The 12,908-nt window shown below is 41.6% G+C and overlaps 1 long non-coding RNA gene across 1 annotated transcript in view; it reads right to left on the reverse strand.

Annotated features, from left to right (window-relative positions):
- The window catches only part of LOC136624762 (uncharacterized), a 175,748-nt gene extending 164,456 nt beyond the window's left edge, over positions 1-11,292 (reverse strand). The window contains exon 1 of the long non-coding RNA XR_010792422.1: positions 11,255-11,292. This is a non-coding gene — a long non-coding RNA (uncharacterized lncRNA). The remainder of the gene's footprint in view (positions 1-11,254) is intronic.
- Positions 11,293-12,908: the final 1,616 nt, after the last annotated feature.

Here is a 12,908-nt window from a genome sequence, read left to right on the forward strand (position 1 = left end):
GTGTTTATCTGGTGTTCACACGGAAAATCTTATGAAGTAGTCGTTACTTTAGAGATACCGAGGAAAAAAATATGTTCACCGTTTTGCATGGTTCTTTGCGTTACCCAGGAAACACCACGTGGAGGTAACCATGCGACATTTCCTTTATATAAAATGACATCGGAAAGTGAGAAAATTAGATTACGTACTTAAAATTTGGATGCTAGCTATTTTGTGCTTAGAATTGAATAATCGAGTTGGGACCCATTAACTTTTCCTATTTAAAAAATAAATAAATAAATCTTGGTATTTGTATAGCGCCAACTTATTACGCAGCGCTTTCAGGTAATTATTACTTAATTACCCCCCACCAAGTTGGGTTCTCATTTTACCGACCTCGGAAGGATGGAAGGCTGAGTCAACCTTGAGCCGGCTACCTGACGCACATGGGGATCGAACTTGCAACCTTCAGGTCGTAGGCGAGAGCTTACACTCTGCGCCACACGAGGCAAAGCTCGCGCAAAATTTCAAGTTTCTATGACACTGGGAAGTGAGAGAATTAGATTACGTACATAAAATTTGGACGCTAATTCTTTTGCGCTTAGAATTGAATAATCGAGTTGGGACCCATTAACTTTTCCTATTTATGACATAATCAATGCTCGTGCAAGATTTCAAGTTTCTATGACATTGGGAAGTGAGAGAATTAGATTCCGCACGTAAAATTTGGACACTAATTCTTTTGCGCTTAGAATTGAATAATCGAGTTGGGACCCATTAGCTTTTCCTATTTATGACATAATTAATGCCCGTGCCAAATTTCAAGTTTCTATGCAACCGGGAAGTGAGAGAATTAGATTCCGTACGTAAAATTTGGACGCTAATTCTTTTGCGCTTAGAATTGAATAATCGAGTTGGGACCCATTAGCTTTTCCTATTTATGACATAATTAATGCCCGTGCAAAATTTCAAGTTTCTATGCAACCGGGAAGTGAGAGAATTAGATTCCGTATGTAAAATTTGGACGCTAATTCTTTTGCGCTTAGAATTGAATAATCGAGTTGGGACCCATTAGCTTTTCTTATTTATGACATAATTAATGCCCGTGCCAAATTTCAAGTTTCTATGCAACCGGGAAGTGAGAGAATTAGATTCCGTACGTAAAATTTGGACGCTAATTCTTTTGCGCTTAGAATTGAATAATCGAGTTGGGACCCATTAACTTTTCCTATTTATGACATAATAATCAATGCTCATGCCAAATTTTAAGTGAGAGAATTAGATTCCGTACGTAAAATTTGGACACTAATTCTTTAGCGCTTGGAATTGAATAATCTAGTTGGGACCCATTAGCTTTTCCTATATATGACATAATCAATGCTTGTGCCAAATTTCATGTTTCTACGACATCGGGAAGTGAGAGAATTAGATTCCGTACGTAAAATTTGGACACTAATTCTTTAGCGCTTGGAATTGAATAATCTAGTTGGGACCCATTAGCTTTTCCTATATATGACATAATCAATGCTTGTGCCAAATTTCATGTTTCTACGACATCGGGAAGTGAGAGAATTAGATTCCGTATATAAAATTTGGACTCTAATTCTTTTGCGCTAGAATTGAATAATCGAGTTGGGACCCATTAATTTTTCTTATTTATGACATAATCAAAGCTCGTGCCAAATTTTAAATTTCTATGATAATCGGGAAGTGAGAGAATTAGATTACGTACGTAAAATTTGGACGCTAATTCTTTTGTGCTTAGAATTGAATAATCAAGTTGGGACCTATTAACTTTTCCTATTGATGACATAGTCAATGCCCGTGCCAAATTTCATGTTTCTATGACATCAAGAAGTGAGAAAATTAGATTATGTACGTATAATTTGGACGCTAATTCTTTTGTGCTAGAATTGAATAATCGAGTTGGGACCCCTTTACTTTTCCTATTTCGGACATAATCTATGCTTGTGCCAAATTTCATGTTTCTATGACAGCGGAAAGTTGGAGAATTAGTGGCGAGTCAGTCAGTCAGTGAATCAGTGAATGAGTGAGTCAGTGAGGGCTTTCGTCTTTATATATATATAGATTGTGTAAAATTTGAAACACCTACAGTAGAAAGACATAGCTGGAGTGTGCAGATGTTGACAACCAAGGAAATTAAGGGAGTGCGTAATATTCAGTACCAAACAAGTTATCAAACCTGGGGATATTCAGTTTGGAAAGAATACCATTTAGGAGCAATCTAATTACACTGTGCAAATATTTGAATGAGCAGTACAAAGCTCTATGGATGAAGGAAAAAATGGAGGTTCTTCATTGTAAGGAACTCTCTGCCACAAGATATAGATGCCGTGACTGTTGATTTTTTATACACGTTCAAGAGGGGCTGTCATGCTTTTCCTCAGAATAAACATATTACAAGTTATGGGTAGTTCATGTATGGAGTTGGGGTTGTTGATCCAGCAATTTATTCTCATTGTCATATTTGAAGTTCGGAAGAAATTTGTTTCCTCTAATATTAGACAATTGGTATCTCATGAGTTTTTTTTTACTTTGTCTAGATCTGTGTCTTTTTTCAATCTTATCAACCTTCACATTGAATACAATATACATTTTTACTATATAAAACCTGTCTACACAGAAAAATATAAATTATAATCTGTAAATGTCTGTAACGCACAAACACAATCATGTCGTAGGAAAGCGTACAGCAAAACTGAGCAGTGGAGATGTGATTTCTGTCGCTCAAGCATAGTAAACAGTGACTTACTGTCCTTTGTACAATTCAATAAGCATGATTACTCATCCCCTTACCACAGCACTGTTCTAACCTTATCATGTCTTCTGTCAATTATCTGAAAGCAGGCAGTGGACAGAAAGTTGAAGGAAGGGAGATGCCGAGTGGCAAAAACTTTAGAGTGATTTTTCTGCACAAAAAAGTTAGTTTAACCCCTTAACGACCAGCCCATAGTGTTTTTACGTCCTCCCGAAGTGGGCTCTATTCTCTGAGGACGTAAAAACATGCTTCCTGCAGAGAATAGTGCCCCTCGGGCTGTGGACGTGACAGCTCCATGCTGTCGGTGTCCGCAGGTATCTGACAGCATGGAGCTGTCATCCCGGGCTGTTCGGAGCCCCCCCCGGCATTGCGATCGGCGCTATGCAATGTATAGCGCCGATCGCAAAAAAAGTAAATAAAAGTACATAAAAGTTAAAGATTCAGCTGCTCTGATGGATCGGATCCATCGGAGCAGCTGAAATTACTCACCCAGGTCCTGCACGCTGCTCCCCGCTCTCCTGCCGCTCCGGGGCCCGAAGCCGGTCTTCTGCGCATGCGCGCCAGGCGGCATTACGTCAGCCGCATGCGCAGAAGGCCCGGCGGCGCGGGAGATTTAAAATCTCCTGGCTCCCGGCTCCTGTAGGTAGCCGGGAGGCAGGAGATGTCAGCGGGGACTGCGGTGAGCGGTCCCCGGTACCGCGATCGCCGTTATCCAATGGTTAGCGGCGATCGCGAAAAAGTTAAAAAAAAGTTTTTAAAAAAGTCAGTTTCACCTCCCCTCATGGATCGGATCCATGAGGGGAGGTGAAAATACTCACCCCCAGTCCTCAGCGGTGTCCCGATGTCCCGGGACCCGAATCCCCGTCTGCGCATGCGCGCCCGATGATTGACATCGGGCGCGTGCACAGACGGGCTCGAGCCCCGGGGAATTTAAAATCCCTCTGCTTCTGGCTGCCATGTGTAGCTAGGAGCAGAGAGATTATACCGGGGACATGATCACTGTCATCCAATGGATGACAGTGATCATGTAAAGTGAAAAAAAAGTGTAAAAAAGTAAAAAAAAAAAAAGTAAAAAAAAGTTTTTAAACGTTTAAAAAGCGTACGTTTCATCTCCCCTCATGGATTATATCCGTGAGGGAGGATGAAAGTACGTACCTAAGGCCCCCAGATTTATCCGCGGACCTTACCACAGCTTCTGCACACGCGCCCGTCGCCAAAATGGCGGGCGCATGCGCAAAAGCTGTGGATTGCCAGGATAATTTAAATTCTCCCTGCTCCTGGCTACAAAACGTAGCCAAGAGCATGGAGATTTAATGGGGGTCCGCGGTGAGCGGTTCCTGGTCACGTGTTCGCCATTATCCAATAATGGCGATCACGTAAAAGTAAAAAAAAAAATTTGAAGTTTCATCTCCCCTCACTGATGCGATCGGTGAGAGGAGATGAATCTTTTTACCGGAGGCCTGCGTATTTGAACCCCGACGCGATCTTCCTCCGTGGACCTTCCAGGATTCTGCACATGCGATTGCCGGCAAAAAGCCGGACACATGCGCAGGAGTCAGGGAGCCCAGGAAACTTAAAATCTCCTTGCTCCCAGCGACCAATGGTCGCCGAGAGCCCGGAGCAGTGACGGATGGCCTCGTTGAGCGGTCCCCGGTCACGTGATAAAAAGGTAGCGATCTACCTTAGGTCGGTCTCACATGACCGGATAGGAATGACGGATTCCGCATGCTTCTGATCCGCGGTAATACGCAGATCAATCGCATTGGATTACACAATTCCGCTCACATTAGCGGGTCAGAATTGCGTAATCCACTCGCAGAAAAGAGAACGCAGCAGGTTCTATTTTACTGCGGAATCGGCAACATAGAGCCCATTGTGCTCCATGGTCGCGGATATACCCGCTGCCCATACGCAACTACCTTGTATACGGGCTGCGGGTACCCGTGTCATCGCTAAGCGACGGTGCGGGAAATACAAACAAAGGTGTACTGTGCATGACCGCCTGTGTGAGTAGGCAGTTATGCGCAGTACATTACGCAGCCGTACGCAGGGTCACAGCCGGGCTCACAGATGGGATCCGCCGGGCCCTCCGCAAGCGGATTCCGCCTGCACCCGCGTGAACCCGGCGTTATTCAGACAGCTACCTGTGATACGTATTTTACAAGAAGCCCCGGGAACGCTCGCCTTCCTGCAGTTCCAGGAGCACCTTGTTGAGCGCCTTCTGTGTGAGACCGCCGCACCTCATCAAGCTTACGGAGACTCACGGAACGCCACTTTTTACACCCCATACCCGCCACTGAGGTCATGAAATACCCCCAAAAAGCATGAGAGGGGGGGGGGGGGATACCCGGTTTTATTGCCCCATGGGCCCATTCCAACCAGCCTCCGTAATTACCCCTGTCTTCGGAAATACTACACAGTTCACATTTTTACTTTTATCTAAGATTTGCGAACGCCAAAAAGGGCGCGGAGGGGGAGGGGGGGAATTTTTAGGGAGTCAATCTTTATTCTGTACAAATAAGCAATGGGGCCTGGAATGTATTCAGTTGTGCCCTAAAATCCAACGGGTGTTCCGTCCTTTATAGGCCTTGCCATGCGTCCTGTAAGTAGATTAGGGCCACAATGGGTATGTTTCTGAACTCGGGACAAACGGGGGTATCCATTTTGGGGTGAACATCTTCATTCCTATGTACACTGTACAAAAAAACTGTTTTTAAATTGAAAAAATTGCCAAAAAAATTGAAAATCGTAACTTTTTCCTTCTGCTTTGCTTAGATTCATTCAAATACTGTGGGGTCAAAATACGCAGTACACCCCTAGATGAATTCGTTAAGGGGTCTAGTTTTCAAAATGGGGTCATTTGAGGGGGTTCTTTATAGTTTTGGCCGCTCAATGGCTCGATAAGTGGGCAATGGGGCCTGAAATTTATTCAGTGGTACCCTGAAATCCAACGGGTATTCCTTTCATTGTAGGCCTAGCCATGGGTCCTGTAAGTCTATTAGGGCCACAATGGGTATGTTTCTGAACACGGGACAAACAGGGGTATCCATTTTGGGGTGAAAGCCTTCATTTATATGTGTGCTGTACAAAAAAAACTGTTTTTAAATTGACACAATAGCCCAAAAAATGAAAATCCTATTTTTTTCCTTTTGCTTTGCTTGAATTTATTCAAAAACTGTGGGGTCAAAATATGCAGTACATCCCTAGATAAATTCGTTAAGGGGTCTAGTTTTCAAAATGGGGTCATTTGTGGGGGTTCTATATGGTTTTGGGCGCTCAAGAACTCTACAAGTGGGCAATGGGGCCTAAAAGGACTTCAAGCAAAATCTATGTTCTGAAAGCCACCGATTACTCCTTTTATTTTGGGCCCCGTTGTGCATGCGGACATAAGATTAGGGCCACAATGGGTATATTTCTGAAAACGGCACAAACAGGGGTATCCATTTTGGGGTGTAAGTCTTCCTTCATATGTGTGCTGTACAAAAAAAGCTGTTTTTAAAATGACAAAATTGCCAAAAAAACAAAAATCCAAATTTTTTCCTTTTGCTTTGCTTGAATTTATTCAAAAACTGTGGGGTCAAAATGCGCAGTACACCCCTAGATAAATTCGTTAAGGAGTCTAGTTTTCAAAATGGGGTCATTTGTGGGGGTTCTCTATGGTTTTGGGCGCTCAAGAACTCTACAAGTGGGCAATGGGGCCTAAAAGGACTTCAAGCAAAATTTGTGTTCCGAAAGCCACCGGTCGCTCCTTTCATTTTGGGCTCCGTTGTGTATCCAGACATAAGATTAGGGCCACAATGGGTATGTCTCTGAACACGGGACAAACAGGGGTATCCATTTTTGGGTGCAAGTCTTCCTTCATATGTGTGCTGTACAAAAAAAGCTGTTTTTAAAATGACAGAATTGCCGAAAAAACGAAAATCACAATTTTTTCCTTTTGCTTGATTTGAATTCATTCAAAAACTGTGGGGTCAAAATATGCAGTACACCCCTAGATAAATTCCTTAAGGGGTCTAGTTTTCAAAATGGGGTCATTTGTGGGGGTTTTCTATGGTTTTGGGCGCTCAAGAACTCTACATGTGTGCTATGGGGCCTAAAAGGACTTCAAGCAAAATTTCTGTTTTGAAAGACACTGACTACTCCTTTCATTTTGGGCCCCGTTGTGGACTCAGATATAACAATAGGGCCACAATGGGTATATTTCTGAACACGGGAGAAATAGGGGTATCCATTTTGGGGTGTAAATCCTGATTTTCATGTAAACTATAGGAAAAAAATATGTCTTTAAAATGACAGATTTGCAAAAATATGAAATTTTACTTTTTCTCCTCTAAATTGAATTAATTCCTGAAAAAAAACTGTGGGGTCAAAATACTCATGACACCCCTCAGTGAATACATTAAGGGGTGTAGTTTTTAAAATGAGGTCATTTGGGGGGGTATCTATTATTCTGACACTCATGAGCCTTTCCAATCTCGGCTTGGTATAGGAAAACAAAGTGTTCCTCAAAATGCTAAAAAGTAATGTTAAATTTGTACGTCTCCTAAATAGTTAAAAAAAAACGAAAGTTTTTCCAATGTGCGCCCAAAATAAAGTAAACGGGTGGAAATATAAATCTTAGCAAAAATTTCTATATTATGTTTGCACATATTTAAGATATTGCAGTTGGAAATGTGAAAAAATGACGATTTTTTCAAAATTTTCCCAATTTTGGCGCTTTTAATAAATAAACACAATTTCTATCGGTCTATTTTTTCCGCCTAAATGAAGCACAACATGTGGCGAAAAAACAATGTCAGAATCGCTTGGATATGCAAAACCTTTCTGGTGTTTTTCCATGTTAAAGTGACACATGTCAGATTTGCAAAATTTGGCCTGGTCATTAAGGCGCAAACAGGCTTGGTCACTAAGGGGTTAAGTAAATAAAGTAAGTGGCACTTTTGCTAGTTATCACATTGGCTAACATGTAAGGAAAGTTGTTTGAAACGTTAGTGATCATTTATGTGATTTAATGTGTGGTATTTAATTTATGGTTGTCCCAGTGTCATTCATACTCCACAAAATATGAATGTAGTAGTAAAATATATAGCTCGGGTTTTCTACCCGTATTGAACTTGTTGCATACTCCTGGCAGAGCAGTTGACTGTGTAAGCGCAGTGTGCAGCTGAAGGATCAATGCAGTGTTAAGTTTTTATAAAGGTCTGGATCCCACATGTGCTAGAGATTCACATATGAAAGGATTCTTTTGTCTTCATTTTAATAATGCGGCAAGCTTTTAACCTTTGACTCTGGTCAGGAAAGAGGGAGGATTCCCTAAATGCTGCAGCCTGTCAGTCAAGACTGCTGAGATCAACTCTGTTTTAGTTGTGCACAAACGACTTTACAACACATCAAAAGAATGAACATATCTGTGTAAAGATCTGTCCTTGAAAATTGTGTCAAACTCTTTGGAGCTCCATGGGACAGGTATTTCTATTGTCTATAAACAGGGACAACTAGTGTGCCTCTAAGGGGAAGGAAGGATTCATATATCTCAGGTTTCTTTGACCTTGGGTAAACGACTTCAGATCATGTTAACCAACTTCTGAAAACTGGACATTGTTGACATTTATACAGTGATATAGCATTTCCATATTTAAATATGACATAGATGCTTCAACTTTTTAGCCAATCCTAGCAATAAAGGGCATTTGCATCAACAAACTATAAATGTATTTGGCCATTGGAAATCTATTCCAAGCGCTGCGGAATAAGTTGGCGCTATACAAATAAAGATTATTATTATATTATTATTCACTAAGCACTAACCAGTAATAATGCACTTGACCCAAATGAACTTGAGTTTCCTGTTTAGCAAATTGCAATTGTTACATTTTATTAATGTCTACTATCATCAGAAGATATCTTTTGCATGAGGTTTTAAAGAGGGTTGTTCTAATACTGGAATGTAATCTTATGCAAATCGTTGCGCCTATCTATGGCCAGCCCTAGTAAGAATACCGTTATGTATTTCAAGGTACTGAAATGAGCTACATGACCTAGGGTGACAGTCCTGAAATTTCACCAATAAGTGTTGCTGCAGGGGTTAATGAAGGCCTAGGAATGCCTAAGTTGAGCCGGAGGCATCCGGCTGGTCACCTGTGAGGGATTAGCTGGCCCTGCAGACAGTTGTTGTTTGAGAACTGTCTGAGGCCACAGAGGGGGATATTTTAGCATTGAGGGAAGGAATGGGCAAAGAATGCCCCCACCAGGGACCTTCCTGTCCTGCTGAGATTATTATACAAGTGTCAGATGTGTCTGAAAGGCCTTCTCTGACCCACAGGTCCTGTCTGCTGAGAGGCTAAATCCACCCAGCTTTGGGAAGAAAACTTCTACATCAAGGGTTCCTACTTGACCCCAATAAGACAATACTGTTATATTTACACTGCACAAATAGCAATCATTATATTGTACTAATACTTTTTTTAAAATCTTGATGTTGCTTCTTTTTTTAACCATGCAAATTGTTTAAAATGATGGAATACTGGATGATTACGTCATGGCACTGTGTACAAGTGACATTAAAGGGGTTGTCCAGGATTCTAAAAATCGAAACAGCAGCAATGTAATGAAGTAAAATAAAAACCATAACTCACCTGTGAAATCCCTGCCGCTCTGGACGTCCTTCTGAGGTCTTCAGACTTTCTTGACTTTGTTGCAGCAAGAATGTGCCGTACATCCATGTGATTGCTAGAAAGAATCCCTAGAGGTGATATAGCAGTGGTCTACCTAGAGGGGTTGCAGCAGTTGCACTTGCAACTGGACCCACAAGGCCCCCTCCCCACACTAAGACTGACTACAGTGTTAGATATTTGTGAAAGTTACAACAGGCAGTGAAGTTGTGTACAATGGGGCCCGAGCTGAAACTACACTCTTGGATAATAGCATTTACTGCAAGACTGTGGAGGCCAGTGATTGACTGCAGCAATTAGGAATGCTATCTTTTCTCCTTGGGGAGAGTACCTAGAAGGTGAGTGAGTGAGGAGACTTATAAGGTCATTCGTACTCCTCTGGGTAATATGCAAATAAAGAAGATGGAACAATACATCTTCAAGCCACTTATTGGAAGGCAGCATGCAAATAAAGAAGATGGAACAATACATCTTCAAGCCACTTATTGGAAGGCAGCATTCCTGCAAGTCAATGTTAGACTCTTTATACAAGCCTTGTAGCAATGACTGAGAAATGAAAGCCAATGAGGGGCACATATCCCGAAACAGCTCTCTGTATATGGATTCTGGTTTGCTTGCAATTCCCTGTCATTGTTACAAGGCTTGTGTAAAGAGTCTAACATTGACTTGCAGGAATGCTGCCTTCCAATAGGTGGCACTGCAGAGGTATTGTTCCAGCTCCCTTGTATGCATGACTGCAGCGGTGACATGGATGTAGAGATGCCATAGCTGCTCCTGTTAAGGTGCTAGCCTTTAACCACTTCAGGACTGCCCATAGACTATAAATATGCAGGCAGTCCTTATCCATCTCTGCAAGAACATTTCAGACATCCTTGCAGAGAATCCCCATAGAGCTCCTCCACTGTGCAGGGGCTCTGCTACTTTAGTGTCTCATAACTTAGCCTGGAGAACAATCAGCATGGTCTCCAAGCATGTGATCGCTGTGAAAAAAATTGAGTTTGGGAATTTTTTTTCAAATTTGAAAAATCGCTGCTATATTTATAAGTCTTGTAACGTCCGGAAAAAACAAAGTTCAAAAATGACGCCGACATAGCATGGACATATGTCAAATATATAACTATTCTGTGTGGCATGACTGTATCACAAGCAGAAATTGTCAAATTATGAAGAAAGCTAATTTTTCCAAATTTTCTCTAAATTTTAGATTTTTTTCTAAATAAACATAAAACATACAAACCAAAATTTACCACGAATATAAAATAAATGTGTCATGAGAAAAACGATCCCATAATCACTTGAATAAGTAATAGTATTCCAAAGTTATTACCACATAAAGTGCAGTATGTCATGTTTGAAAAATTGGGCTTGGTCAAATAGGCGAAAACTGGCTTGAGGGGCAAGTGGGTAAGGAAGGAGCCATGATTAGTTCACCTTAAAATTAAGGATAAACAAAGTTACAAATCATTAGGTTACAATGTATGCTAATGGTTCACAAACTACCGTATTTTTCCATGTGTAAGATGCAGTTTTTTGACAAATATTTAGCTCAAATATCGCACTGTGTCTTATACACGGGATATAAGTTTTTGTCGGAAACAATACGACGAAAATTTACATGAATGTCGGCTGCAAGGTACTGCTCATGGGTGTGTGGGAGCCCTTAGGGCCCTATCATACTACCGAAGCAGGGAGACAGAGCAGCGGCACAGAGATGCAGTACAGTGATGTGCCTAGGTGAGTATGCCTGCACCCTCACATATACACACTACACACGAGGCACATATACAGCACATATACACTACATACATACATACAGTCTACTCACCAGCCATCTCCTCTCAATGCTGCCGGGCCGGTCTTCTGTTTCTTGCATTTGGTCCCCATAGCAACTTATAAACAGCAACCTCTTGCGAGACGGGGGGGGGGGGGGGGGTGCTGTGAAGAGCTACAGAGACCTGTTGGGCAGTACGGAGAGGACGGTCCAGTGAGTATAACTGGGACCTATAGCCGGATATTTAAACATAGAACAGTACTAATTTTGAGTGGGAAAGTAGGGGGTGCGTCTTATACATGGAAAAATACGGTAGTTTACTACCTCAATGGGTTTTTCCTTTTCCTTCCTCTGGATCAACATTGGGGGTGGGGGGTATAATAGGCTGAACTAGATGGATGTGTCTTTTTTCAGCCTTAAATACTATGTTAGTGTACAGTATGGTAAAAAATACTTCAGGAAGTGCTGGTTTACAGTTTCTGCTGAGAATACAGCTTCAGATTGCCATTGTGTAGTAATACCACTAAATGCTAAATTAGAATAAAAATGTTCTATGCATTGGAACAGCAGTGTCATTGGCAATTATAGTGTCACCGTGTGTCCCTTTAAGATGGCATCCAAGTTTTTATAAACAATGGAGTCTATGGAAAAGCCGCGGATTGGAGCACATTAGTGACTCTTGCTCTGCTACAGAAGGTAATTTCCAGCATACAATCCCAGGGATTGAATAGATAGACTACGCATCTGAGAAAGAACTCAAGATTATATATTTTAAAATACTTTTTTTTTAAAGTTATAGAATTTTGTTGTGTAGCATTTATTGAGAAAAACAAACATTTTCTTGGAAGTTCCCAACTTCTTCTCTTCTACTACTTTGAGCCTATCACTGACCTAAAACACATGTAAATTATGCCGAAGGTTCATAATCTGATTTCTGGTGAAAAAAAATCTTTAATGATGATTTCATGAAAAAGTTGAAGACTGAAGTATTTTGCCTATTTGATATTTTGCCTATATGATGTTGATCGCATCCAGATATCCAGGAAGAGTAACTTGTAGCCATGAACTCCTGGCCGGAGCTGAAAGGATGTGGAGTATGATTGTAAATCATCTGCCTCTAAAAGGTTGTTTTAATTTCTGATTAAATGTTTTCTACACTTAATGAAGGTGCTTTGTAGGTCGTTAGGTGGGAGCACTGATGGAGGAGATGGAGGGGCGCTGGAGGTCAGTTAGACGGTTGAACAGTTATCATTAGATATAATTCGCTCTTCAGCATTTCTAGTGATGGACAGAAGGAAAAAAAAGAATGAACATGGAAGACAAACAGAGGAACACCTGTGGAAATGTGATCCCCAAGAAAGCAGCCCCCCTCCCACAAGTCATAGCCAAGGGCAAGCTATAATTCATAGAAATATTTTGGTGCGGATCCCCTCCTCCTGCTCTCCGGCTGCATCTTATTTCAAAGGTAGACAAACAACACACTCTTCTGTGTGGCATCTCCAGCCCTAAATCTCCCTTTCTTCACATTCTTGTAACTTGACACGCCAGTCCTGCATCTGACCCCTGTATGGGGCTTGAGGGGGTAAGCAGCTTTCAAGAGCTGTCGAATTTTAACTCTCACCTTGCCACGCCATTGCTTTGCCACGTCAAATGAGCACTTGAGGGGCCTCTAGAAGTAAAGTGTGTGTTACAGGTGGGAGTGCGCAGA

Source organism: Eleutherodactylus coqui, chromosome 4 (assembly GCF_035609145.1).
Source record: "Eleutherodactylus coqui strain aEleCoq1 chromosome 4, aEleCoq1.hap1, whole genome shotgun sequence".
Lineage (NCBI taxonomy): Eukaryota > Metazoa > Chordata > Amphibia > Anura > Eleutherodactylidae > Eleutherodactylus > Eleutherodactylus coqui.